Source organism: Spermophilus citellus (genome assembly GCF_964194105.1).
Source record: "Spermophilus citellus genome assembly, chromosome: 19".
In the NCBI taxonomy this organism is placed as follows: Eukaryota; Metazoa; Chordata; class Mammalia; order Rodentia; family Sciuridae; genus Spermophilus; species Spermophilus citellus.
This window is the reverse complement of record NC_138201.1, coordinates 153,389-168,620: the sequence shown is the minus strand read 5'-3', so window position 1 is coordinate 168,620 and position 15,232 is coordinate 153,389. Positions and strand designations below refer to the sequence as shown.

General features: G+C 37.8%; 1 pseudogene across 1 annotated transcript in view; it reads right to left on the bottom strand.

Annotated features, from left to right (window-relative positions):
- Positions 1–3,966: 3,966 nt before the first annotated feature.
- Positions 3,967–15,232, bottom strand: part of LOC308638611 (vomeronasal type-1 receptor 90-like) — a 48,006-nt pseudogene continuing 36,740 nt past the window's right edge. Inside the window, exon 2 of the transcript in view lies at positions 3,967–4,288. The product of the transcript in view is annotated as a vomeronasal type-1 receptor 90-like (transcript). The remainder of the gene's footprint in view (positions 4,289–15,232) is intronic.

Genomic DNA, 15,232 nt, shown 5'->3' with positions numbered 1-15,232 from the left:
AGAAGAAGATCTTAGAAGATGGAAAAATATACCCTGTTCATGGATAGGCAGAACTAACAGTATCAAAATGGTGATATTACCAAAAGTTCTCTATAGGTTTATTGCAATGCCAATCAAAATCCCAATGGCATTTCTTGTAGAAATAGATAAAGCAATCATGAAATTCATATGGATAAACAAAAGACCCAGAATAGCAAAAGCAATTCTAAGCAGGAAGTGTGAATCAGGCGGTATAGCGATACCACATTTCAAACTATATTATAGAGCAATAGTGACAAAAACAGCATGGTACTGGTACCAAAACAGGTGGGTGGACCAATGGTACAGAATAGAGGATACAGAGACTAATCCACAAAGTTACAACTATCTTATATTTGATAAAGGGGCTAAAAGCATGCAATGGAGGAAGGATAGCATCTTCAACAAATGGTGTTGGGAAAACTGTAAATCCATATGCAACAAAATGAAATTGAATCCCTTTCTCTCGCCATGCACAAAAGTTAAATCAAAATGGATCAAGGAGCTTGATATCAAACCAGAGACTCTGCATCTGATAGAAGAAAAAGTTGGCTCCAATCTACATATTGTGGGGTCGGGCTCCAAATTCCTTAATAGGGCAACCATAGCACAAGAGTTAATAACAAGAATAAACAAATGGGACTTACTTAAACTAAAAAGTTTTTTCTCAGCAAGAGAAACAATAAGAGAGGTAAATAGGGAGACTACATCCTGGGAACAAATTTTTACTCCTCACACTTCAGATAGAGACCTAATATCCAGAGTATACAAAGAACTCAAAAAATTTGACAATAAGATAACAAATAACCCAATCAACAAATGGACCAAGGACCTGAACAGACACGTCTCAGAGGAGGATATACAATCAATCAACAAGTACATGAAAAAATGCTCACCATCTCTAGCAGTCAAAGAAATGCAAATCAAAACCACCCTAAGATACCATCTCTCTCCAGTAAGATTGGCAGCCACTATGAAGTCAAACAACAACAAGTGCTGGTGAGGATGTGGAGAAAAGGGTACACGTGTACATTGCTGGTGGGACTGCAAATTGGTGCGGCCAATTTGGAAAGCAGTATGGAGATTCCTGGGAAAGCTGGGAATGGAACCACCATTTGAACCATCTATTGCCCTTCTTGGACTATTCCCTGAAGACCTTAAAAGAGCATACTACAGGGATACTGCCACATTGATGTTCATAGCAGCACAATTCACAATAGCTATACTGAGGAACCAACCCAGATGCCCTTCAATAGATGAATGGATAAAAAAAATGTGGCATTTATACACCATGGAGTATTACACAGCACTAAAAAATGACAAAATCATGGAATTTGCAGGGAAATGGATGGCACTAGAGCAGATTATGCTTAGTGAAGCTAGCCAATCCCTAAAAAACAAATACCAAATGTCTTCTTTGATATAATGAGAGTAAATATGAACAGAGCAGGGAGGAAGAGCAGGAAGAAAAGATTAACATTAAACAGAAACATGGGATGGGAGGGAAAGGGAGAGTAAAGGGAAATTGCATGGAAATGAAGGGAGACCCTCATTGCTATACAAAATTACATATAAGAGGTTGTGATGGGAATGGGAAAATAAACAAGGAGAGAAATGAATTACAGTAGATGGGGTAGAGAAAGAAGATGGGAGGGGAGGAGAGGGGGGATAGTAGAGGATAGGAAAGGTATCAGAATACAACAGTTACTAATAGGGCATTATGTAAAATTGTGGATGTGTAACCGACGTGACTCTGCAATCTGCATTTGGGGTAAAAATTGGGAGTTCATAACCCACTTGAATCTAATGTATGAAATATGATATGTCAAGAGCTTTGTAATGTTGTGAACAACCAATAAAAATAAATAAAAAATTTTTTAAAAAAGTTACTGTATATTCTCAATTATTTCACATGTCAGATTTCCTTAGCAATTTTTTTTTTCTTTATGGTACCTGGGATTGAACCCAGGGGCACTATGTGACTGAGCTATGTCCACGGCTCTTTCATTAAAATTTTGAGAGAGGGACTCTCTAAGTTACTTCGGGCCACGTTAGTTGATGAGGCTTGCCTCAATATTGTGGTTTCTTGATTCAGCCTCCCAAGTCCCTGGGAGGACTTGGAATTTCTTAGTATCTTTTATTTTACATCTTTATGCCCATGAACTAATTTAGCTTTAAGAATTTACATTTTAGATAATATCCTGATTCAGTATGTACAAACACAAATTAAATATTAATTATTACATATATGAGAGGCTTGCATGAAAGTCAATACATGTTTTCCAGAAAAAATATTCGGACAGTAAGTTATTACAATTTTTTCTCAAACAGGGGTTGTGGATGTAGCTCAGTAGTGGAGAATTACAAAGCTTGTATGGGGTCCTGGGCTTGAGATCCAGAATTGCAAAAAAAAATTGAGTATCAATTTTATATCTAAACTTCTTTGAGTTTGGAGAAATGCCACTGCTTTCTTGAAAGATGGAAGAAAACCTGGACTCCAAGAAGACTCATATTTTAAGATTAGTTTGGATACTTATCCTTTATTGAAATCCTCATAATGGAGTGTACCTGGATCTATTTTAATTTATGGTTTGGTTTTCCATAATAATTCCACAAATATATATAGAAAACAATGCAAAAAATGTGTTCTTTCTAATATTTTATAATAGCAGTTGTGTGAATAGCTCAGAGTCTGACATGATAATCAAAATACATAAAATATGTAATTATATAGAAAAATTAAAATAGTCATAAGCTCCATCAATTTTCTCCAAACAGAGATTTCCAGTGTACTGTACTATTCTGGTAATTTTTTTCAGCTCTCTGATTAGTGACAGAAGGTTATCAGATATTAAACCAATCCTAAGAATTCTATCAACTGACATAAATGAGGTTCTGCATTTTAAAAATTAAAATAATCCTGAAAAGATAACCTGTGCAGAAATTCCTCTCTGTGTGACTTGTGTGTGTCATCCTCCTTACATTTGGATTCATTAAATAAAAGTTCCCCAGGGCACACCTTCCTCAGCAGCAGGAAAATGCCATACTACTACATTCTGTTTTTATAAATTATATGACCCAAACTTCCATCATTTACAGGTAGATTTACACCATGTTGATACTTTTGTGAGTGACAGTTACATGGCCTAATAATTTCAAGATTCATCTGTGGTTTCTTATACATCAGAATCACCTTCCTATTTTATGCTGCTTAGTATTTAATGCAATATTCGGACTTTGCATATTATACTACTGAAGATTCCACCCCACTCTATGTAAATGTATACAGTTTTGATTCTTATGCCTATGAAGAGGATCACCATGTACCCTCTTGACAGAATAAATTCAAGACTCATCTGTGGCTTCCTATGCGTCAGAATCTTTCTCCTATTTAATGTTGAGTGGAATTCCATGATATATCCAGACCATATTTTTATACATTTATATGCTTGGGAATATCAGACTGTCTCTATCATTGACTATTATAAATATGGTATCCTGAGCAATGGTGTTTAAATAATAGTTGTTGCTATATCCAGTTTTGTGTTATATTCCTAAAAGTTCAATTGATAGATGAGACGGCAGTTTATAATAAGGAATGTTTACAATATATTAGGCATAAAGGAGATTTCTAAGACTCTTGATTTATTAAAACTGCTGCAATCTCTCACATACCTTTAAATGTATGGACTGATTCAGAAAAAAAATGATATTTACTACCTAGGGTTCCTTTCACACACCAATCAGAAATATAAAGTTACTAGCTTTGTTGGAGCCATATGGACAATAATCTGTCCTGTTTTTCCCATTTTCAAGCTTCAATGTAATCATTTTTAAAAACCACTTTATGCATTCATCCAACAAGGAGAGCAAACTCACTATGCCATGATGCGTTGATGCACGGCAGTGCGGTGGCTCAGGTCGAGAACTGACCCACCATGCAATGATTCAACGTTGACTGTCTTTCCCCCACAAATATTTCAAAAAGGCAACACTTTGTTTCACCGTGCAGATAAAAACCAAAGGACTGATGGTGGCATAGCCATTGGACACCATGATCTGGACAGAACGGCACACAGGGTCATTGTTCCACATGGTTTTTGAGGAGGAGATGATGCAGGCCAAACAGTGCATGAGCACAAAAAATTCCATGAGCACCAGGATGGCCCTGGTGGCCCTCTCTTCTGGGGAGGCTTTTGGGGACAGGCTGGTGCCATGAAGGTGCTGGCACTGCCTCTTATGCCTATGCAAGAGGGTCACCATGTACCCACTGGAGAGGGCCATGAGCCCTATAAGGAAGACATCCGGTAATGCACCTAGTACAGTAAACAAATTCCTGAGGAAGTTGCTCATGGGTAAGATAGTGCAGGAGTCACTGAGGAATATAAGGCCCTGTGAGGTCACAGTGGAGTTGTCAACAGCAGAGATGGAGAAGTGGGCACTGAAGGACATGTAGAAGACCCACAGGAAGAGAAGGGACCTCAGGCTGTCCTGTGGAGAATTAGGCTTGAACTTTGTCAAGCAGGAACTTCTGGGCATGAGGGTGATGCCCTGCAGGACACTCAGCAGGCAGGTGGCAAAAATGGACAGGCCCCTCATCAACCTGTACAAGTAGGCAACAGATTTACATGTAACATCACACCCAAAACCCCACATGAGATGAAAAGTGTCTGCACCTATGAACCCCATGGTGAGCAGCATCAGTAGGTGGGTTAGGGCCAAGAGACTGATGATCCAGTCCGTGTCCTTGAGCCTCTTGTAACACAGGAACTTGATGACAGAGAACAGAAAGAGGATGGTGTTGGCCAAGATCCCAATTCCAACTTCAGAGTAAAAGGTGCTTCTTAAATTAATAACACCATGCATGATGTGGTTTTTTTCTCATCTTTAGGGGTAAGGAATCATGAAGTACATATCTTAGGGAGAAAAGTAAGAAAATGCATTATCACAAATATTAAATTTCATCCATCTCAGCCAACACTGTTGCCAGGAGGAAAATTTGGTGGCCTATCCTAATGCCCCCTTTTCCCTTAAACTGAAGTTTTGCTGACCCACCCTGGAAAGCATTCTTTCCTCTCTCATTTCCAATCATTTCTCAATCATGGCTGGATTACATTTTAGGCAAAGTATTAAATGATTTCCTGTGCATTAAAAATGATCACAACTGTCATATATTTCTCATTCACAAGCTCTGATTCTATAGAAAATCTTTCCCTAATGCAACCTTGAATTTTTCTTGGTGATATGTTACTGCAAGGGTGGAGTATGTGTCCTTCCTGTAGTAAGGACCATGTACTTTTGGTCAATTGAAATAATGGGGGTTTAATTAGAAAGAAAACCCTCCTAAGCAAAGAGTCTCGATGTATTAGGCCATGTATATTTATGTTAGCTTCCTGTTACCTTTATTCTGGTTGTTCATGAACATATGTGATTTTGTTAATATTTTCACAGAGAAAATGCTAAATATTGCAACCTCTGAAGTCATATGGCTTGAATAGACCTATGTAATCTTCCATTTAAAGGATAAGTATTCAACTTTGAGAAGCCCATGAAGCTGGGCTCTGGGCTCGTCTCATCTATAAGCTGAACAAAACCTCACTGTGTCTGTACATGAGACACCGTGCAGGAAACAGGATGGAGCACGTTTGCCATACAGGGAAGGCTTGCTGTGCAGAAAGATCCCTGTGGAATTGTTCATTTTTTTTTAGACTTCTGCAGATCCTCATTCATAGAAATCTCCTAATAGTTGATCATCTCTATCACCCACTGAGAAAGGCTAAATATTACCAGAATTAAAATCTGTTGGGAATCTCTGTTCAGAGAAAACTGAGTGGATTTTAGGACTATTTGATTCTCCTATACAGCTACCTATGTTAAGAATTTTTGTTATCAAATCACAATTTGACCTATATGATCCAAGTTCACTGTCAAATACTAGCAGAAACACATTTCAATATTTTTCTACTTAAATATGGGTAGCCAGTCATGGTGTCACAGTCCTGTAATCCAGCAATTTGGGAGGCTGAGGCTACATGATTGCTAGTTCAGTGCTAGCCCCAGCAATTGTGATACACTTAGAAACTCAGGGAGACCCTGTCTATAAATAAAATACAAAATAGGGCTGCAGATGGGGCTTGCTTGTTCAATGTCCCTGAGTTCAAATCCCAGTACCAAAACAAAACAAAACCTTAAATACGTGGAATCATTGTGGTAACCATAACCATAATTAAAATAGATGCACATTCACTCCACTTGAGGAATTTATTACAGTGTAAGTATCCAACCTAACTTTAAAATATGAGTCTTTTTGGAGTCCAAGTTTTCTGTCATTTTTCAAGAATGCAATGGACCCCGACTCAAAGAGTCCACATGTAAAATAGATACTTGGGTTTATTATATTGATGCCTCACATATACCAGATTCATTTTCTACTACTGAACTATATATCCAGCTCTGATTCTAGAGAATTTTGTAATGACTTACTGGCAGAATATTTTCCCAGAAAACATATGTATTTTCTTTAACCCAAGCATCTCCTATAATAATAATTGAAACTTAATTTGTGTTTTCACTTACTGAACCATAATAACACCTGAAATAAAAGTCTTAAGGCTAAATTAGTTCATGAGACTATGGATGTAAGAGACACTAAGGGAATCCCAGCTACTCAGGAGGTAGAGACAGGAGGATGTCAAGTTCAAGGCCAGCTACTAAATTAGTGAGACCCTGTCTCAAAATAATAAATTAAAATTGGGCTAGGGATGTACCTCATTGGTAAAGAGCACTGGGTTCAATCCCTGGTACAAAAACCAAAATTTATAAGGAAAGCTTAAATGTTAAAGATGTGTGAGCATTGGACAACAAATGAGAATTCATAGTATAAGTACAGGTTTCGTTTAAACTTTGAAATGCAGACTTATTTATTTTTAATTTTACCTTTAGCTGACATAATATCTGGACTTAGGGAGTCTCATATTAGAGTTCAAGACATGTTTACATTGGTTGCTGAACACTTTATGGGGGAGTTAACATTTTGATTTTCTTAAATTGTATAATTTGTAAGTGTGTGGAGTATCAAAACTCTTATTTGGTTACATGTAATCACCTGATGTAGACTCTGGTGACCACATTGAGCTATAGGCATGAGACCTTCTGACCCCAGCCCCGCAGCTGTGCCCAGGTGCCCCTCACCCTTCCTTTGAATCATCCTTCCCCTGCCCCTTCCCATATTCTGCTGAGCTGCACTTCTATGTCGACAACATGCTTACATTACCTATATGAGTGAGGACATGCAGTATTTCACAGAAAGGAAAATTCTAAAAAATTAGGGTAAAAAGTTCATTTTTTTCTGAAATGAGGTGAACAGGCAAAATGACAATTTTATTTTTTAACTCATTAGCATATTTGGTCTGCTCCCAGGACAAGCTTGGGAATGACACTAGAAGTATTTTACATAAGGGGACATCTGTTAGATGTTATACGGATCACAGATGATCACAGGAGCATGGCCCTGTTATTTTATGATGTCCTTGTACATAAAAGTGATGCACATCTCTTCTTATATACCTGTTAATTTTAAGGTAATATATATACTGGTGAAGAATTACAGAATGTCTATATATTATGTGTATTATCCATTGTTTTTGTGAATTGAAATGATTTAAGTAAAACTCAAAATTTCTAAGGTAATATCTATATACCTGTCTGGCTGTCTATCTATCTGTCTATCTATCTATCTATCATCCATCTACCTGTCTATATGTATACATATATAATGTTTATTTACAACATTCTAAAATGAAAAATTTAAAATGATAGTGCTGAAGTTGCATTTTTTATGCTATTTCTGGAAAATGAAGACTTTATTTCATTATGTTTAATTGATTTCAATACATAGGGCCACTCAAACGCCTACCATTATAAAATTTATAGTAACATTTCAATCACCTGTACATCTGAAAATTAGATAAAATTATTTTCAGTGTTACTTAAAAATCTATTCGTGCAAAGGTAAATATTTTGGAGAAAGCATGGATGAGAAGAAGCCATGAATTTCCAGTACCATGCAGAAATTATAACCTCAGTTCATTGTTGCTTTAAAATGACCAGAAATTCTTATTTTTTTCTGAAAGGAAAATTCCAGCATAGTAGCAAGAAAAAGAAATCTCCTTTCTCCAGTACATATGAGAGTAAGTGAACACACTAACTGCAAAAACTAACTTTGCCGAAGAAGAAGAGATCACGTGAAAGCAAACTATCCTAAAAAAATACTGGACAGTCCACAGAGGGGAACATGAATCACAGGGAAAGTAACATGGGTTTTTCATGGTGGGGCACATCTGTAATCCCCACAGCGTGGGAGTCTGAGGCAAGAGAATTGCATTTTTGAGCTAGCCTCAGCAACTTAGTGAGGACCTAAGCCTAATAGCAAGACCTTGTCTCTAAATAAAACGTTAAAAAGACTAGGGATGTGGCTCAGTGTTTAAGCACCCCTGGGTTCAAACCTTGTACCAAAATAATAATAATAATAATAATAATAATAATAATAATAATAATAATAATAATAATATAATAGCAGCAGCAACAGACGGACATAATTTGTTTTTTCTTTTCCATGTACTTAAGCCTCCCCCCTGCTGTCATCAACTACTGTATGTTAACTAAAGATGAACAATTGAGTTCTGGGAGGGGGGCTGCTCCTGCTTCATGCCAATTTTAGACTGACTGGAAATTGGGCAGCAAGTTGTACTTTGCATTACAGTTCTAGCTGGGAAACTATGAAGAACACTACAGAGGAACAGCTTGCACATAAGGGAGGGCACAACCACTACCAGCCAGGTGCTATGCTGTGTGAAAAGCCACTGTGAAATATACAAGCTACAGGAATATGAAAGAGAAAATCTTGTAGAATATTTGGATAAATGAATGATGGCGATTCCTGAAAAATCTGGTTGATGATTATCCATTGTTTCCATTAATTGGAAAGATTTCAGTAAAGCTCAGGGTTCCCAGCTGTGACTACACAATAACAATAGTTTGAAATCTGTCTTCAGATTCAGTATAAGAAAAGTTACTTTTCTAACAGCAACAAGAAACTCCAAAGAGCTTCATCACATACACTAAGCTGTCCTTACTGGGAAACCCAAACATACCTTCAGGAGGATCTGTTTCCCTGATGAAGTCAATAATGACATGAGTCAAGTTCAATTGACTTAAAGAAGAAAAGGGGATAGGTTCACATTTGTTCTGTAAATGCATTTGCATGAAAATATGAACACCTGAATAGTGTGAGAATCAACTTTTCCCAATATTCTCCCTAATAAAATGCCTATCAGACACAACCATTTTTAGGGAAATGGGAAGAAGAATTTTAAAATGAATAATAAAAAGAGAACAAATTAATGGACCATATATTATTCTGGCTCAACTATTGAAAATTATATTCCTAGATCCTTGGGGGGCAAGGAAAAGAACACCACTATCAGGTTCACTTGCCTTTTCATGTGAAGGTGACACAGGACCACTGCCCTCTCACTCGAAATTGGCTAGTGGGCAGAACACACAATCTGGAGAGGCACCATTCATTTTTAGTTTGTGAGATGAAATGTAGGACAAGTAAGATTTCATGAGAAATTACAACACATGGTTGTGGTAATATAAGGTCACCCCTATTACTTTCAGGTTTATACAAAATCACTTTTTAATTTCTCAATATTCAGAAAGTCACCTATCAATGAACATTCCATTTTTTCAGGAAGATGAGAGAAGCAAAGCTAAGCATACTTAATAAAAAGGAGACAGGGAACATTATTACTTCTCTGATTATTTGTATAGGACTAAATAACATAGAAAACAGGAGCTAGCACAGATAGCATATGCAACTTTCCAGAGAAAATTAAATAGGAACCTGATATAGTGGAAATTTCTTAAGGAAAACAAGGAGTAATTTTCTAAGTCTCAAAACTAAAGAATGACACATCCTAGGAAGATTTCCTTTACTGCATCTCACAGAGCAACGTTGTCTGTTTGAGCACCATGGTTAATGATGGATGGCTCTTCTAAAGCTACCAAAACCCTCACTAGGAAACCCAGTTTTCCCCTTCCTCCCTCCTCATAAAAGCCCATGTACTCACAGCCTACATCCAAGGAAACAGAGAAGAGCTTGGCTGGATGGATGCTGGCCGCTAGGTGCTCCTGAGAATAACCTGCACACTTTTAAGGAAAGGGTGTGTGAGCTCATCTCTCTGCAGCCTGTCATTTTAGTGTCTATAGATAGATGGCAGGATCCCACTGGGGAACCCAGGATGATGGAGTCCCCAGTGGAATGTTTCACTTGCCCCTTGATTGGATTCTGTTCTGGATAAGAGCCATCTGGGGAGAGAGGTATGCTCAAAATTTCCTCCAAGTTCCTTTGACAAAAAAAAAAAAAATGTCTGTCCCAATCATGTGGAAACCCCAAGTTCTCTCACTTCCATCCAAAGTTGAAATTAGCCCATACCCATTCCACATGTCATGATGCCTGGATTCTGGGCAGAGTCTCCTCGTGCCTCCTGTGTCTCTGAAGGTCCTCTATTTACAATGTCTGAAAGGAACCCTCTTCCCTACTCCATTCTCATGTGGGTCACCTGAGTTTTTTATGTTACTGCTCATGTGCACTAGGACTTCCATACTGATGATTTCAGGATCGAAGGTGTGGCATCACACAGAAGTGCACTTGAAAGGAAATAGAAAAACAGAGACAGAGCTATAGGCTCTGAGCTGCAGTCATAGCAGAAGATGGAACATCCTTGAATGCATGAGCTCTCTCATTCACCGAGGAAGTCCACGGAACAAGGTAGAGGAGAGTGTGGCTGCAGACTCACTAATCAAGACCTCCAGAGACCAAGCAGAAAGCAGGTCTGATTTTATTATGCAGTTACCGTGTGTGTGTGTGTGTGTGTGTGTGTGTGTGTGTGTGTACACATATATATTCAGGCAGTAGCTTAGCAGATTATAGACAGCCAATAAAATTTCTGGCCAACTGTCCTTGCAGAGACCAATCAAGGATTGGGTCATGGAGCAAGTGCAACGCTGAAATATATGCCCTCACACCCAAGGCTATGCCTATGGGGTAAAGTTTTTGCCGCTCACTCGCCTAGCACGGAGGAGTGGCCTGCCACTCAGATGCCCTTAACATATGCCATGTATGCAGTACTCCATGCACTTGTCCTCACATCTCCCCCCTCTGACTGTGCTGCAAGGATTTCAGCCAGCATTGTTTTTTTTCCATTCCCTGGCCTTCACAGGATTACTTAAGTGTCACACAATGCAAGAAAATATTATCACTATAATAAACAGTAGGGCCAGGGCGATAGCATTATACAGCTTAGTTAATTTGGCTACCAGGTTTTTCCAATGTTCAGTCAATCCCTGGAGGAAAGAGGAGGTTGTCAAGATAGGCACCTTCATCTCATTGGTTTTGACAATTGCCTTGGTAAGGTTATGCATGGTCATAACATAGTTATGATGCCTTCTGTAGGATTTCCATGCTCAGATTGTTTTGACTACAGTGGGACTCATTCCTCCAAATAAATTTTAAGATTTTTTTTAGTTCTATGGAAAATGGCATTAGTATTTGATGGAAATTCCATGTGTATATCATTTTTGATTATAGGAGCATTTGACTGTATTAATTCTGCCCATCAAGAACACGAGACGTCTTTGATCTTTTGAGTTTCTCTTCAATGTCTTTCTTCAGTATTCTAGTTTTCATAGTAGCAATCTTTCAACCTTTGGTTAGATTAATTCCCAAGAAGTTTTTGAAGCTATGTGAAGGGGAGTGGCTTTCCTGATTGCTTTCTCAGAAAAGCTATCAATTTTTGAGTATTGACCTTGTATCCATCTACTTTGCTAAATCCATTTATTAGCTCCAGAAGTTTTCTGGTGGAATTATGGGGGGAAGTTTCAGATATATTTATATCATGTCATTAGCAGACAGTGATAGTTGACTTATTTTCCAATTTGTATGCCCCTAATTTCTTTCTCATGCCTGATCACCCTGGCTAGAGTTTTAAGACCTGTATTGAATGGAAGTGGTGAAAGTGGAAATCCTCATCTTGTTCTTTATTTTGGAAGAAATACTTTCAGGTTTTCTCCATGATGTATGATTGTGGCTATGGGTTTGTCATATAAAGTTTTTATAATGTTAAGTTTCTTGAATCCCTAGTTTCTCTGGTGTTTTTTAAAATGAATGCTCGATGTATTTTATCAAAGGCCTTTTCTGCTACTATTGAGATGATCATATAATTCTTGTTCTTAATTCTATTAAGAATGTGATTTATATTTATTATTTGTGTCTGTTGGACTGGAAGTGCATCCCTGGGATCAAGCCTACTTAATAATGATGTATTATCTCCCTAATATGTTTTTGAATGCTGTTTACTAATATTAAGGGGTTTTGCATTTGTGTTCATCAATGTTGGTCTGTGCTTTCCTTTTTAGATGGTTAATCTATTTTGGGCATCACAGTTATACTGTACTCATAGAATGTGTTTGGGAGCATTGATTCTTTTTTAATTTCATGAAATAATTTAAGAAAGACTGGTATTATTTCTTCTTTGAAGGTCAGGTAGAACTCTCTTTAGAACCCCTCTATTCTTGGATTTCTTTGTAGGTAGGCTTCTTTTAAAAAATAGATGATAGATAGATAGAGAGATAGGTAGATAGATATCTCAAGGGGACTTTATTTTTATTTATGTGTATGCTATGCTGGAAATCAGACCCAGTGCCTCACACATGCTAGGCAGTCATGCTACCCCTGAGCAAAAACCTGAGTCCCTTTTCTGAGACTTTTGATTAAAAGTCACTGTTTCTGTTTAATGATTTGGTATTTCTGTTTTGACACTCTATATTCCTGATTCAGTTTAGGCAATTTGCATGTTTCTAGAAATCAGCCAATATCTTCTAGATTTTTGAGGTTTGGGGTGTGTACATTTTTCAAATGTCTTTTGTTTACCACTTGATTTCACAAGAGTCTGTGGTGATAGTTCATTTTTTAATCTCTCATTTGTTGATTTGGGTCTTTACTGTCTTCCTTTGGGTCATCTTAGCCCAGCATTGATCAACCTTTTTGGTTGCTGATATTTGTTCTTTCTACGTATACAATGAGAGAGGAATGTATTTTGTCATATTGTTCATACTCAGAGTATAACTTATTCTAATTAGGATCCCATTCTTTTGGATAAAAGTGATGTGGAGTTGCTCTTGTTTTGTACTTATATATGAACAAAGGGAAGTTATGTCTGGTTCATTCTACTGTCCTTCCTATTCCCATCCGACTTTCTATCCCTTTTCTGCCTTTGGCTAATCCAATGAACTTCTACTTCTCCTTCCCCAATTCCTTATTATGTGTTACCATCCACACATCAGAAAGAATATTTAGCCTTTGGGATTTGGGGATTGGCTTATTTCACTTAGCATAATAGTCCCTAATTCCATCCATGTACCAGCAAATGGCATAATTTTATTCTTTATTTTGACTGAGTACTATTCCAACACCTAGGTTGATTCCATAGCTTAGATATAGTGAAATGAGCTGATACAAACATTGATGTGGCTGCCTTACTGTAGTGTGTGGAGTTTAAGTCCATTTGGGATATACTGAGAAGTGGGATGACTTATTGAAATGATGATTGTATTCTACATTTTCTGAAGAATCTCCATGCAGCTTTCTGTAGTAGTCACAGAAACTTGCAGATCCACCAGCAATGTTTGAGTGAAACTGCCCCCTACACACACACACACATCCTTGCCGACATTGATATTTGCCATTCGGACTGGATTGAGATGGAATATCAGTGTACTTTTAATTTGCATTTCTCTAATTGCTAGACATATTGTTCATCTTTCCAGTTTGCTTGTCATTGGTATTTCTTCTGTGAAGTGCCTGTTAAGTTACTTTGCCCATTTGTTCATTTGAGTGAGAGAGAGAGAGAGAGAGAGAGAGAGAGAGAGAGAGAGAAATATGAGTCCTTTGTATATTATAGAGGTTAATTTTGTGGCTGAGAGACAAATATGTTCTCCCATTCTCAGGCTCTCTCTTCACATTCTTGATTGTTTCCCTTGCTATGAAAAAAATTTAGTTTGATAGCATCCCATCTTGATTTTTTCTTCCTTTTTCGCTTTAGGAATCTTGCTAAGGGACTCTGTTCATACAAACAACATGATATTCAGATGTGCCTATATTTTTCTTCTTGTGGACACAGGATTTCTGGTCTAATACCTAGGTCCTTGGTCACTTTGAGTTGAGTTTTATGTAGGGTGAGAGATAGAGGTTAAATTTTATTATACTACACACGAAAGTCCAATATTCCCAGAACCATTTTTTGAAGAGTTGTTCCTGAAGAATTCCTTAAGAATGAAAAGAAATTAGCTTCAAATATTTTTTTTGCTTCTTTTGCTATGGTCAGAATGGATATTTTGGTAATTTTCTTAAATTGAAATAGCCCTGAAAACCTCCAGCTGAGTTTGGAAATCCTACAAGACATATTACCCCAACCACATGGTCAGCATGATAGTGGACCAAGAAAGATGATCTCACATTTCAGAGAGTGGACCCCAGAGCCACTTGGAATCTATGCATGGAGCCAGGATTCACTCATCCCAGAGTAGAAGCATTACAGGGTAGAACATGGTTTGGGACTAATTTGAATGTAGATTTTTAAAAAGAGAGAATGCTTGTGGTCTATGTGTTTGGGAACCTTCAGATCCCTCACACAGATGTGTGCAGGGAATTAAGAGAAAAGTTTTGAGTTCGATTCTCCCCAGGTTGCTACTATCCAGCAGAGACTAAAGTACAAGTAAGAGACAGGTGACATGTTCCCCTGGGGGAAGCCACAGTTGTGCATTCTCCAGTGGGAACCTGTCACCTCCTAACAGATTCTAAAATTAAAGCCCTACAGAGAGGTGAGCTAAAGACATCTTTTTCTTAAAATGGTGCAGGATCCGCTCACGTCCCCTGACTCCCCATGTGACCTGCCCAGGTAAGTGCCTTTCTCGTCATGAAATGCAGCAGCAGAGTGTGAGTGGGCTTCTGTGATTGTGATGAAGGATCAAAAAATCAAAATAGCCAAATTGCGTGTTAGATTCTTTGGTAGCTCTGAATTATGCATCCAGTTCTACCCACACTCAACAGCTTCGAGGACTGAAGAAAATTTTCTTCTTACTATCTTTTGCC